Source organism: Sceloporus occidentalis, unplaced genomic scaffold (genome assembly GCF_023333645.1).
Source record: "Sceloporus occidentalis isolate IW3139 unplaced genomic scaffold, rSceOcc1.0.p SCAF_1, whole genome shotgun sequence".
Lineage (NCBI taxonomy): Eukaryota > Metazoa > Chordata > Lepidosauria > Squamata > Phrynosomatidae > Sceloporus > Sceloporus occidentalis.
The window spans coordinates 188,729,467-188,741,810 of NW_028316981.1; the positions used below are offsets into that span (position 1 = coordinate 188,729,467).

The 12,344-nt window shown below is 40.9% G+C and overlaps 1 protein-coding gene across 1 annotated transcript in view; it reads right to left on the bottom strand.

Annotated features, from left to right (window-relative positions):
- The window catches only part of LYL1 (LYL1 basic helix-loop-helix family member), a 30,336-nt gene extending 18,265 nt beyond the window's left edge, over positions 1-12,071 (bottom strand). Inside the window, exon 1 of the mRNA XM_089487437.1 lies at positions 11,479-12,071. The gene's annotated coding sequence lies outside the window, so the exon portion shown is untranslated. The remainder of the gene's footprint in view (positions 1-11,478) is intronic.
- Between the last annotated feature and the right edge of the window lie 273 nt (positions 12,072-12,344).

A 12,344-nucleotide genomic window follows, 5' to 3' on the forward strand; every position in this document is an offset into this window, starting at 1 on the left:
GACAGGCACCGCCATTTTGTACGGACTCGGTCCATACTAGGGTTGAGGGGCGTCAGGAAGTGACGCCCCTTCTCAACCCTAATATGCCCTTCCTAACACTAGCACGCCCATTTGGCGCATCTGTAACGCGCCTATGTTTCAGAAATAGCCCTACAAGCAGTGGACTTAAACACACAGAGCTCTTTGTAGGTCTACAGTCCAAAAACATAAAAGATTTTAATGACTGGATCACTTTTGAACATGAAGCACCTCGCTAGTCACAATTGCCTGCATAAAAGACTCTTCACTGTAAGAATTTAGTGCCCTGAATTCAACTGGTTAACCCAGCTAAACAGACTCAGTGATCCAATTGCTGAATGGGGAGCCAATGCATAGAACAATCCCTTTGATTCATTGGGTCTGGTCTACTTGGGACTAACCATAGGATTGATGCCAATGTGTTACCCACACCCATGTGTTCATCATCATTTTACACATCTCTACACTACTGAAAATACACAGAACAGTTTTTATACATGTAGCATTATTGCAGGAGCCAGTGTGGCTTAGGAGTTTGAGTGTTGGACTACAACTCTGGAGACCAGGGTTTGATTCCCGCTCAGCCATGAAACCCACTGGTTGACCTTGGGCAAGTCACACTCTCTCAGTCTCAGGTGAAGGCAATGGCAAACTGCCTCTGAACAAATCTTGCAGAGAACAACCATGGTCCCTTCATACAACTCAATTATTGTCCTATTACTATATTTCACTCTAACTTCCATGGTTACATGTATAGATCATGGGACTTGCAGTTTCTTCAGAGGCACTCCCTGGTTGAGAATTTTAAATATCCCTGCCAAGACTGCAGATCCCATGATTCCACAAGATGGAATCATGGCAGTTAAACTGGAATCATAGTGTTATAATTCTTTACGGTGTATGTAATTCTGTATAATTTGTGACAATAGCTCCAGATATCTGTTATGCAAAGACAAAGGGCTAGGGAGGACTCCTGATGTGCTATATCCTAAGCAGGCATCTCAGGAACAGCTCCTTTTCCAGGACATGCCCTACAGTTCAACCTTTGGTCCAGGAGGAATTCCAAAATGTCCTCCATTTTGAGCATGACTACAAAACAGAGGCCCATTAAGTGGCACCACATTTGCTGTTTCCCTTCGAGAAATTTGTCTAGTTGGCAATCTGTCCTTACTGGAAATAGGGAAATAGGCTGGATTCTTCTAAAGTTCCTTTTTCTCAGAAGCAGCAGCAGCAGACAAGACTTGCCCCCAGAGTGTGTTTATTTCTCAGAGGGGAAAAGGACAGCAAACTTAAGCAATGGACTGCTTGAGGACACAATGCAAATGTCGAAAGGGTTTTCCCCTTTATTTCAGCACAATGGACAAATGAAAGGAATAACTGCAACGTAGATTCAGTCAAGAATTTGTTGTTGGTAAAGTACAATTTCAAGCATTTGTTTTACTCAGAGTCCTGTAAGGAGTTTATCACACCAGTGAGATCCTGTGGGAAAACAGGATTTAAACTGAAGGGGCGAAAATGGGGAAATGAATTATAGAAAATTTTCTTATAGAATGATGAATGAAATTTCAAAGACCAGGAATTAATGTATTTGATGTCTCAAAATTATTTCTTAAAAAACTATAAAAGTATGTTGAGGATCAGATAATCGCAATTCCTGGTCTTGCTTTCTGTTCCTCAGTTCCTTTTGATGGGAATGAGTGCTCTATATCAGTTTGGTACTATGCGGGACTAGAAGAGGCAAAATAATTTTCTCCATTTAATGATGTTGCTTGGTCTTTCTCTTTTCAATTTAATTTCTGTTATTTTATTTATTTATTTAATCTACTGCTCATAAACTGGCAAAATCAAAGAGTCTCCTTGCAGTTCAAATCCTTCTAGCTCCATTCGTGGCCAAATTTACAAAATTTAAAAATTTTCCATCACAATTTGTAACTACCGTTTGAATAAACTTTACTTTTAACATACCAAACTTGATAATTTTATTGCAAGCAAAATTGCACAATTATATTAGGAATATAATGCATTGTGTGTTCCTAAAGTAATAAGGGCCCCCTTCACATTATGGAAATGAACGGTTTGGAACAGGTTTATTTCTGAAACGTTCACACTTGCCCCGACTGCAATCGTTGCAGTTTGCAAGGAAGGGGCAAGCAAAAAGCTCACTTAAATTGGTGCATTTGGCACCAGGTCCCTTACCATTTTTTAAAATAGAGCTGCATTGATTTGCATCTTTAGTAGTGTAGCCACTCTACCGAATCAATTCAAATCGCGCTTCATCATTCCCAGAAATGTAGGCACCCTCCATTTTCAATCAATACAGTGGCAAATGTGAACAGCAACAGAGTTAAAATGCCATGGAGAGATTCAGTAGCCTAAAACTGTAGTGGGAAGACCGAACCAATTCTGAGTCGATTCTGAATCGGTGCTGAGATGTGAATCTCTTCAGTCAAAAAAGTAAATGTGAATGACCGCCTTGTGCCTCAATCTGTAAAGGATATTAATCACAGTCCATACATCACCCCATTTCCCCAAGTTTCCATTATTTTCTGAAAAAATCAGTGGGAGGTGGTGAGACAGGTGGCTTCAAAATTTCTAGCAGTGTTATATCTCTAACTGAGGAGGTGGCTTTCTTGCCATACTGACCCTGAACCAGGGACCTTTTGCTAATGCTTCTCTACAACTGGTCAAGAAACCACTTTCTTCTATTTCTGCTTCATAGCTGAGTTGCACACAAAGTTTGCCAGCAGTGCACAAAGTTTGTGGGTGGATGCACAGATTGCAAGGACTTTGTATTCTGTAGTGGCCTTGAAGAAAGGGAAAACCTCAAATCCAGTTCCTGATTTGGATGGCTGTTCTGTACATACTACAGTCCTCTTGTCACAGGGCCTGCATCTCAACAGGGACAGTCCTCTATCTGGAAGCAGCTTATATTTGAAAATCTCTCCAGTTGAGTCCAGGTCCAATCAACAAAGAATTACCATATATACTTGATTATAAGTCGACCTCATGTATAAGTCAAGGGCAGGTTTTAGGGGCTAAATTATGGATTTTGATATGACCCTTGAATAAGTTGAGGCTAAAACTTAGGGGCATGTAACAAAGGATCTAAATGATGAAGCAAAGGAAAATAATACCAAAGAACCTACAAAATGATGGCAGGCATAACTGCTTTGGCTCACACTATAGGCTGGATGGAAGAGAGAGTAGAGGGAGGTCAGTGCTTCTAGGACAGATTGCACTTTTGCCTTTCACCAGGGGATGGTTCCCTTTTTAATAAGAGTTAAAATATAGTATTTACATTGATCTGTGAAAAAGTTGACCTAGGTTTTTGGGGTCAATTTTTTGACCAAAATTTCTAGACCTATACATGAGTATATACAGTATAAGAAGGGCCAGCAGAAGCATTGAAGTTGCCCATCATCCACAGTTGCACTGGACAGAGACAATGCAACAGTTGCACTGGACAATACTGCAGTTACATTGGACAATGTAACACAGTTGCATTGGACATTGCACCTGGACAGCAGGCTGAGCAGCAACACAGATTACCAAGGACCCAGTCACACTACACAATTATAGTGCTATCAATCCATTTAAACTGCCATGGCTAGCTCCTCTGGAATACTGAGATTTCAAGTTTAGGGAGGCACTAGAGCAGGGGTTCCCAACCTGGGGTGGCAGCACATCCAGGGGGTGCAAAATGCAATTTCAGGGGGTGCAACAAAGTGCGGCTTGTGTCCTTTTGTCAGGTGTCATCACTCTTTTTCCCCCTGAATAAATTAGAATCTAGTTGCTCAATTTAGATTTGCATTTTATGCATTGAGTTAAAAGCCTATTTTTAAAAAAATGTTCAGTTTGTTCACGTGCAGTATTGTATGTGGTTCAATTTATGGTTCCAAAATGAGAAATTGGACTTCTTCATCTTCAAATGAAGGGGTATGAGCATCAATCAAACATTTCCTAGATATATGGGGCATGGAAAAGGCTGGAAACCACTGCACTAGAAGAAGTCTCCAGCCAAGGATTCTAATTGCACTTCCCTCGCCTGGCAATCCCAGGATTCCATAGGATGAAATTGTGGCAACTAAAGTGGAACCACAGCACTATAATTCTGCAGTATGAAAGGGCCCCGATCACAGCCATCCCTACTATGGTGAGATATGCTGTCTTTTTAATTCTGTTGTAGTAATTATTGTAAAAATTGCACCTCTACATAAAATTAACATGTACAAATTGTATGCAAATGTTGTGTCTACTTTCATTTTGTTTTTCAAAATGTATTTTTCTCTTCTTCTTCTTTTACCCCAGCCAAGCATAAGTGGCTACTTTATTGCTGTCGCTGCTGCCATTCAAATCTCTGAGCCGAGATGGAACCCTTGAGGCTCTCAGCCTTGACAACTGGAGCCAGAAGTGCATCTTCCTTGTCTTCTCCACGGAGCAAGAAATACTTTTTCTTACAGAAGTCATAACTGGGTCTTCACTTGCTCTCTTTCTTAAATGATCTCTGAACTGCACAACTTGGGAAATGTTTTATGTTACCTCCTCAGTATTTCCACAACTAGATCCAGGACTGGAATGTTGCAGGAAATCTAGAGTCCTGTTCAAAAATTCAGAGAAAGCCAATGGTAACACCATGCTAATCTCCACATATATTTATTTGCTTATGGTCATACTTTAGAAAGAAGGAGAGATGTAAACTGTGCAAGACCATTTTTCTGGAGCTTTTTTAAAATGGATGTTGGAGAATAATCAGGTCATTCCCATCCTTTTATGGGAGATGCACATGTTGAAGGCCCTGTCAAGTGTTAATACTACCATGGAACTACAATGGTCCTTCCACATTTGCTGGGTTAGGGGTGCAGGACTCCCATGAAAGTGGAAAAAACACAAATAATAGGATACTTTTTTAATGCTGTGAGAACACCTCTCTTGGAATCTTTAGGTCCTCTGAAACAGCTCTATGGTCAGTATCAGCAGACATTGACCATAGCATCATGCTGGAGGACTTACAAATACCCAGAGAAGTGTTTCTTCTAGTAATCTCTAAGTACTTCAGAGTGACTGTATGGTCAACTTCTGGTATAGTTGCACTGGAGGACGTAGAGATTCCTAGAGAGAACATATTAATCAAATCTGTGAAAAATCAAATTTGCAAAAGCCAAAGCTACAAATGTAGAGGCCAAGCTATACTCCTCTTTTATGGCTTGGATGGAAGAATCTGGGTTCTATATGTATGTCTTTACATGTTGACTGTTTGTTCTGTATGTATTTATGTAGTTCTGAATGTGTAAAGTGTATTAAAAATGTAATTTAAAAAGAACTGTTTGGGGGGAGGGATCTTCTTCTTCTTGGCTGAATTGAATTAACAACCCTACCCCACTAAAATTCCTCCATTATTTTGAATGCTGTAGCTGGAACTGAACCCCTTAACATAAAAACACAGTAGAAGGGTTCAAAAAGATAGTTCAGTCCTTGAGAATTTACAAGGTCCCTTTGAAGGTGACAAGAAAGAGTCTCTCTCATCCAGCCCAAGGGAAAGATACAAAAGAGAATGGATGGTCCCTAAGTAAAAGTGCTTCTCTTGCCATATCTAGTTACTTATTTTCAGAAGAGCAATAAGGAGAAGACAGTCCAAATTTATGGCATGCAGGGTTGACTATCAAGAGGCAATTGTTTACAAATTTGTATTCTGTTAACCTAGCCATGTGTCTCTTGGTACAATTAACATATTGCCTACATCCATAAATTATGTGAGGCATCATTTCTGTCTGTATTAAAGTTCCACACAAAAAATATGGGATTTGGAAGAGAGCATCTTGTTCAGGTGAACCAGTGTGGCAAAGTGGTTTGGGCATTGGATTAAAACTCTGGAGAACAGTATTTGAATTCCCGTTCAGCTATGAAAACCCACTGGGCGACTTTGGGAAAGTCACACTCTCTCAATTTCTGATGAAGGCAATGGCAAGAAGAAACTTGTTGTTGTTGTTGTTGTGTGCCTTCAAGTCATTTTGACTTATGGTAACCCTCAGGTGAGCCTATTGTGGGGTTTTCTTGGCAAGATTTGTCCAGAGGAGGTTTGCCATTGCCTTCCCCCAAGGCTGGGTTTCATGGCCAAACCGGGAATCGAACTCTGGTCTCCAGAGTCATAGTGCAACACTCAAACCATTACATCATGCTAGGCACAAATCCCATCTGATCTTGGAAACTGTGTGGGTTAATTCTTGGATGGGAGACGGCCAATGAATACCAGGTGCTGTAGGCTAAATTTCAGAGGAAGAAACTGGCAAAACCACCTCTGGGTAACCCTTGCCTAAGAAAACCCTAGGAAATTTATGAGGTTGCCATAAGTTGACGGATGACTTGAAGGCACATACACACTCATATGAAGAATCGCTCTTGCTGGTTTCATGGTTAGTCAACTTCACCACCTGACCTGGCACAACCTAGCTATCCTGGAAGATATCGTTTCCCATTGTTTCACCAGTGGGAAGCCAAAGGAAGGCTTCTTACTGGTGAAACAAGGAGGGGGAGCCACTTCTCCCACTCGTTCCTTCCTTCCCCCATTTCCCCTCCATGGGCCCAAACTGACAGGTCAAAATAAGACTGTTTCAGGTCACTTTGGAGGTATGCTGTTTAAATGATGCATGTGTCCTAAGAGGTCGGATGCCACAGTCCTAAGGACTGAGTGTAGCTTTGGCGCAGCTTCTGGCCTCTTAAGATGTGTGTGTCATTTAAACTGCATACATCCAAAGTGACCCAAAGCAGCTTAATTTTGGCCTGTCAGTTCAGGCGCTATGTGTTCCAAAGTGTGATCCAGAGAATCATCCAATCTACTGGAGCAGAAGGAGGGGGAGAAGAGATAGGAGACAGCTGGGAAGAAAAATCCTAAAAATCACCTCTGCCCTGCTGCCAGAAGCAAGCAAAAAATTATCTAATTCTGCCCTCTGACTTCTGCTCTTATGAGAAAAGGTGGGAAATGGCCATCTATTCCCATTAAGTATGTTATAGATGCCTATGTCATGTGCCCTTGTCAATCTCTCCCCCACCCCCCACTGAAAAAACACATAAAATATCCAGGGTTTTTGTATACGAAAGGTATTTCAGATTCTTTACAATTTCCACTTGTCTCCTTTAAGAGATCGTTTCTGAGACTGTGACCAGTAACTTTCAGATATATGTGTGCATGTGTTGCAACAGATAAAAAACTGTTGTTATTTGTGTTCCTCCTTTGCAGACTACTGGGAAGGAGGCATTATGCAAAGATGCTTGCTGTGAGGATACTGCTGAAAAGAGTTCTCCTGCAACAAATTCTTCCTGCCTTCATTATTTAGAGCATTATATGGCAAAAATGCAAATGTGCCAGAAGAGGAGAAACGCCTATACACCAGGCACATAGGGAGGACTTTCTGACGGCATGAAGTTTTCTCCTGCTGTGGGAATAGCATCTATTCCCATAATTTTTCTAGCCCTGCTTTCCCTAACTTAGGACCTTATCACACTAGCAAAATCCTGAGAAACGGGATTTAAAGTAGGTTTAAATTAGAAAAAAACACAAATGCGGGAAGTTTATCACATGACATTCCTGCAAATGTGAAATAATGTGAAGTTAAAACAAAGGAAAAAGGGAAAAAAATGGCTGCTTTTTACTTTCGGGAAGACCTCCAGATACATCCCACCATTGCCTGCTGACTTGTGAAAGATGGAAAATATAGTCTAACATATCTGAAAGTAATGGTGGCTTCTGTATCATTGCGGTAGTAAATCCACTCTGGGTTTTAGTATGAAATTATCCAAAATGCTGAATCCAGTTTGGAAACTGGATCCATCTGCTTGAATAGTTCCTTTAAACATTCAACTAAAACCCACATGGATTCACCATGTTTCTGAGAGCCATCAATGCTTTCATATGTATCAGACTACATTTTCCATCTCCCTGAGGCTGGCTGGCGATGGTGAGGTTTGTGTTCAAGCCATATGGGGGATGCCAGGTTTGGGACGGCATGGGGTCAAACAGAATTCTTAGCAGATATAGTATTAGCGCATGCAGTTACGTACATGCTTACATCTTTTTTCACTCCTTTCTGAGATTTTAATTTAAAGGAGCTACCTTTGTTTTGCTATTGCTGTTGTTTACATTAATGCAGTTGACTGACCTGGTTCAAAATGGCTGAACTGTTACTGAAGACTGCTGTTTTTGTTTTAAGTTAAAGTTAGGAATCTGAACTGGAAGCAAACTGGTAAGCTTTGTTTAAAAATAATACATGCATCTGATGCAGAACTGAGGCTGATTTTGAAATGGTTGGACTCCCTGAACAATTGAAAATAGAAATTGGATTGTTCATGATGCATCTTTGTTTGGGTGAAAGCATTTCTCTTTGCCCCAATGCCTGCTTGTCTCTCTACCATGTTTTCCCAACATTCAGCCTTTCCACCCATTTGGAAATTAAAACGCATAAAGCTGAGTGAGACGGTGAAGAGACATATGTAACAAAATCTGCAATTGACTTGGGATGGAATATAATTGTCTGTACTCCTTGCAGAGTATCAAACACCTCTGGTTATTTCAAGGTGACATATTCCTCAGGAAAAAGTCCCATCCTATTCAAGGCAAAAATTACAATTTTCAACAGCCTGCTCTTTTCCCAGATCCTTTTGTGAAGTCCTGCTCCAAGTCCCCCCCCCCCCAAAAAAAATTGGTAACTAAATTCATGGCTGAAATAGGATGTAATGATATTTTGCAAAGCAGGTAAGGGTACTGAAGGAGATAAAATAGCAACAGCGCTCACTCCCAAGTCCCGACTGGCTGTCTCAGCCTTTTGTTTGAGTGTCAGGCAACAAAAACGTTTAAGAAATAGAGGAAATGGTTTTGCAAATGTCATCAAGAGGGCTTGGCTTCCCAATCAGCAACATCTGAGGCCATTTCAAAGCCATTCTTACTGTTTAAAAGAGAGAGTGACAATGAGCTACTTTTAAATGTGGGTGGGTGACTCTGTATATAATTTTAAACCACAAGTTGATTTTTTTTAAGAGCCAATTTTGTGACTGCACATAAATTGGATGTCGGCAGTGTGTTTTTGTGTTGATTCCAAGAGTCCCTTTGCCTAACTTGGAGGACTGAAGATGAAACAGAGAAAATAAATTTGGCTCAAAGTCTATGTAGACTTGTAAAGTTGAGCAGCAGCCCTTTAAGAACCCAGAAGTTCAGGATATACCGTTTTCCATTCAAACAACCCTAAACAAAGGCAAAGCCTATTCTATATAAATAATATCTATTTATGAAACACAATAAAACTTGTCCCTAAATAATGCTAATCAGTGATAGATTGTTCAAATGGGTTTGCAGTAACTTTCAGCAAAACAGACATAAACCCAAATATTTCAAATTTCCTGGATTAGGGATACAAATTGATGATGCTACAGCAGCAGTTTAACTTTCTGCTTTCAATTTTCTCATGAGCATGTATTAAAAATAAATACACTATAGCCACAATCCAACAGAGCTTGAAGTGTTGAAAGTCACGCTGCATCTACACTGTAGAATTAATGCAATTTGAATTTGAATGCTAGGATTTGTAGTTATGTGGGATATCTAACCTTCTCTGTCAGAGTGCTCTGGTACCACAATAAGCTACACATCCCAGGATTCCATAGGATGCAGCCATGAAAGTTTAAAGCAGTATCAAACTGCATTAATTCTGCAATATGGCAGCATCCTCAGTTGAAGTTGGGTATCTTAAGGGACTCATAATTTTGTGGTGGATTGTGGGCCCATATGTAAACACACACACACAATATAAATATGCAGAATCAATGGTGTTTTGTAGTTATACATATACAGTGCTTTACTATCAGACATTATAAAACATATAATTACAGTGTATAATTATAATACATTACTTTGATTTGCTGCAAAAACATTGTAGGTAATGCTACAGCTTTTGATTCTTGGGAGTGCTTTTAAATGTTATTTGCAGCAGGGGAAACACATGTGCAGAATCTCATTCGTTGTGATTTCCCGTAGATCTCTTTTATGACTTGCTTATGGGAGGTACATGCCCAGAGAGCTATAGCTATGCTCTCTGTAGTATGCGTGCTCAGCTCCTAGTGAGACAAACACATGCAGTTATCACGCATGACAATCGACACGTGTTTTTCACTTTTTTTTCATTCACGGAAGCGCTTGACCTGAAGGAAGTGTGTCATGAGTCAACAGGCCCAGGCTGAAACAACTGTTGGTCCTGGCAAAGGCCAGTTTCTCTATTTTGCATCCCCTCCTTCCAAAATTTTGAGATTAGCATTCCAGTTGTCATGATGTGTTTATTAATTATCATGATACTCCATCATATCTGTTATAAAAAGACAATTGATAATCACTGCTCCTCATTTCATATATATTGTAAGCACTCATAAGTGACTAGATAAGATTTGTCTGCATCTTAAATAATGTGATTACAAAAACATGGAATTGTAGATGAAACTATGCTGAGCGTCACTTTGATAGGAAACATTAAAGAGCTGTAGGGATTTGATATTAGTTTGACAAAACACAATGAAAGAAGTAAAAATGGTTTGGTTTTACTCGTAAATTGAAATCTGACAGGAAAACATGTGGACAATATGGTTTGATAAAGGACGCAATTGCCAAGCAAGGGTGAGATACCACAGTAGCTTCAGTGATAACTGTGATAATTCTGAGATAAACTAAGCACAGTTTGATTTGAAACTGAAGTGCAGGTGGGAGCTTTAAACCTATTGATAAATGATAATTATTTAATTTTAATTTTCATGTGCTTCCTCTCCACCAAAGTGACAGGAAACACTTGAGACAAATTATCTTTGTCTGAGGAATGTCACTAATCGCTACAACACAGAGAATTGGGGTTTAAATACAAAATCCACTGGGTTTGCAATTGCACTGTGAAAATTTCATTGTCGTCTTTACAATTTTCTGAGCCTCATAATTATGTCTTTCTTAAACTTGCTTTCTAGCAGAGGAAAGAGTAAAGCAGCAAGGGAGAGAGAGAGAAAAAATCATAAGGAACAACAACAACAAAAATAAAACCAGATGCAAAAGCAAGATGTATATTGCTTACATTGCTTGAGCTCTCTGATACTTTTATTCTGGACTGCTTGCTGCAGTATGGAAATTAAAATTGAAATGTACAAACCAGTTTAGCACTGGACAAAAAAAAATACAGTGCTTTAAGTACAAGGAAAAATAAAATACAAGACAGTAAGTGCTGTGGAGGTAAGAAAGGCTCAGGTCAACAAGAAATTGCAAGGAAAAGAAGCAACATCAACTGATGACCTCTCTAAGTAACACATGCCTTGAAAGATTTCTAATGATACAAACAAGCATATTTAGCTGAGGGGAAATGATTGCTGAAATCCAGCCCCCTTCTTTCCAGGGGAGATGCCAAGCAGCCTTTCCCTGCCTCCTCCAAATGCCCCCTTCCTCACCTGTCAGACTTCACCCATCCAAAGGCACCTTTCCTTCTCCAAAGGTCAAAGAGGGTCATTTTCTTGATCCCTTGTGGCTGACGGACAGGCAGGCAGGCAAGCAGTACAATCCTGTCCTGCTGCTGGGAATTTCGAAGGGAGATGGAGCGTCGTCACCTGATGGCCGGTTGCAAGGAGGAGGCCCGAATGGCAAGGTGGGGGGGCATGTAGAACCGGGACCACTGCAGTCTACCTGAAGACAACAACAAACCAGGAGGGCCTGTGATCCAATCCTAGCACCTGGAGAAGTCGGGGCTAACTGGCACCGCTGGGCACTTCACCCTGAACGCCGGCCACATGGCTCCTGCCAGCTACCATGTTCGGAGGCCATGATTCGTGGCTGCTTCCTCTCTTCTCCACTGCTTCCCTGAGTCAGAGCTTGGGCATAATAATTATTATTGTTATGAGCTGTGGGGTTGGGGACATCAAATCAATTAGGCTCCAAGCTTTTCCTGCCACCTCCAAATCCCCCTGAGGCCACTTCTCTCTCTTTCTCTCTCTCTTTCCCTTTTTGACAGGCACTGCGTGGCCACTGGAAGGAGCTGCTTTGAAGAAGAAGCCTGGGCCAAGCACCCTCCCCTCCCCTCCCCTCCCCTGGAGGAGAGAGATTTCCTGCCCTCTTTGGACGGGGGATGTTCTGCAGTTGGAAGATAAGCAGCCCGGGAGCTGCCTGCACAGGTCTGATAAGGAAACTCCCGAGTCAGACCCAGCCTAAGCAATGGGACTTGGAAAGCAAACAAGAGGAAGCCCAGTGTCTACACACTGGAATAACAGAGACCGGCAAACACCAAAGACTCAATGGCATACGCATAATAGAGGGTAGCTTA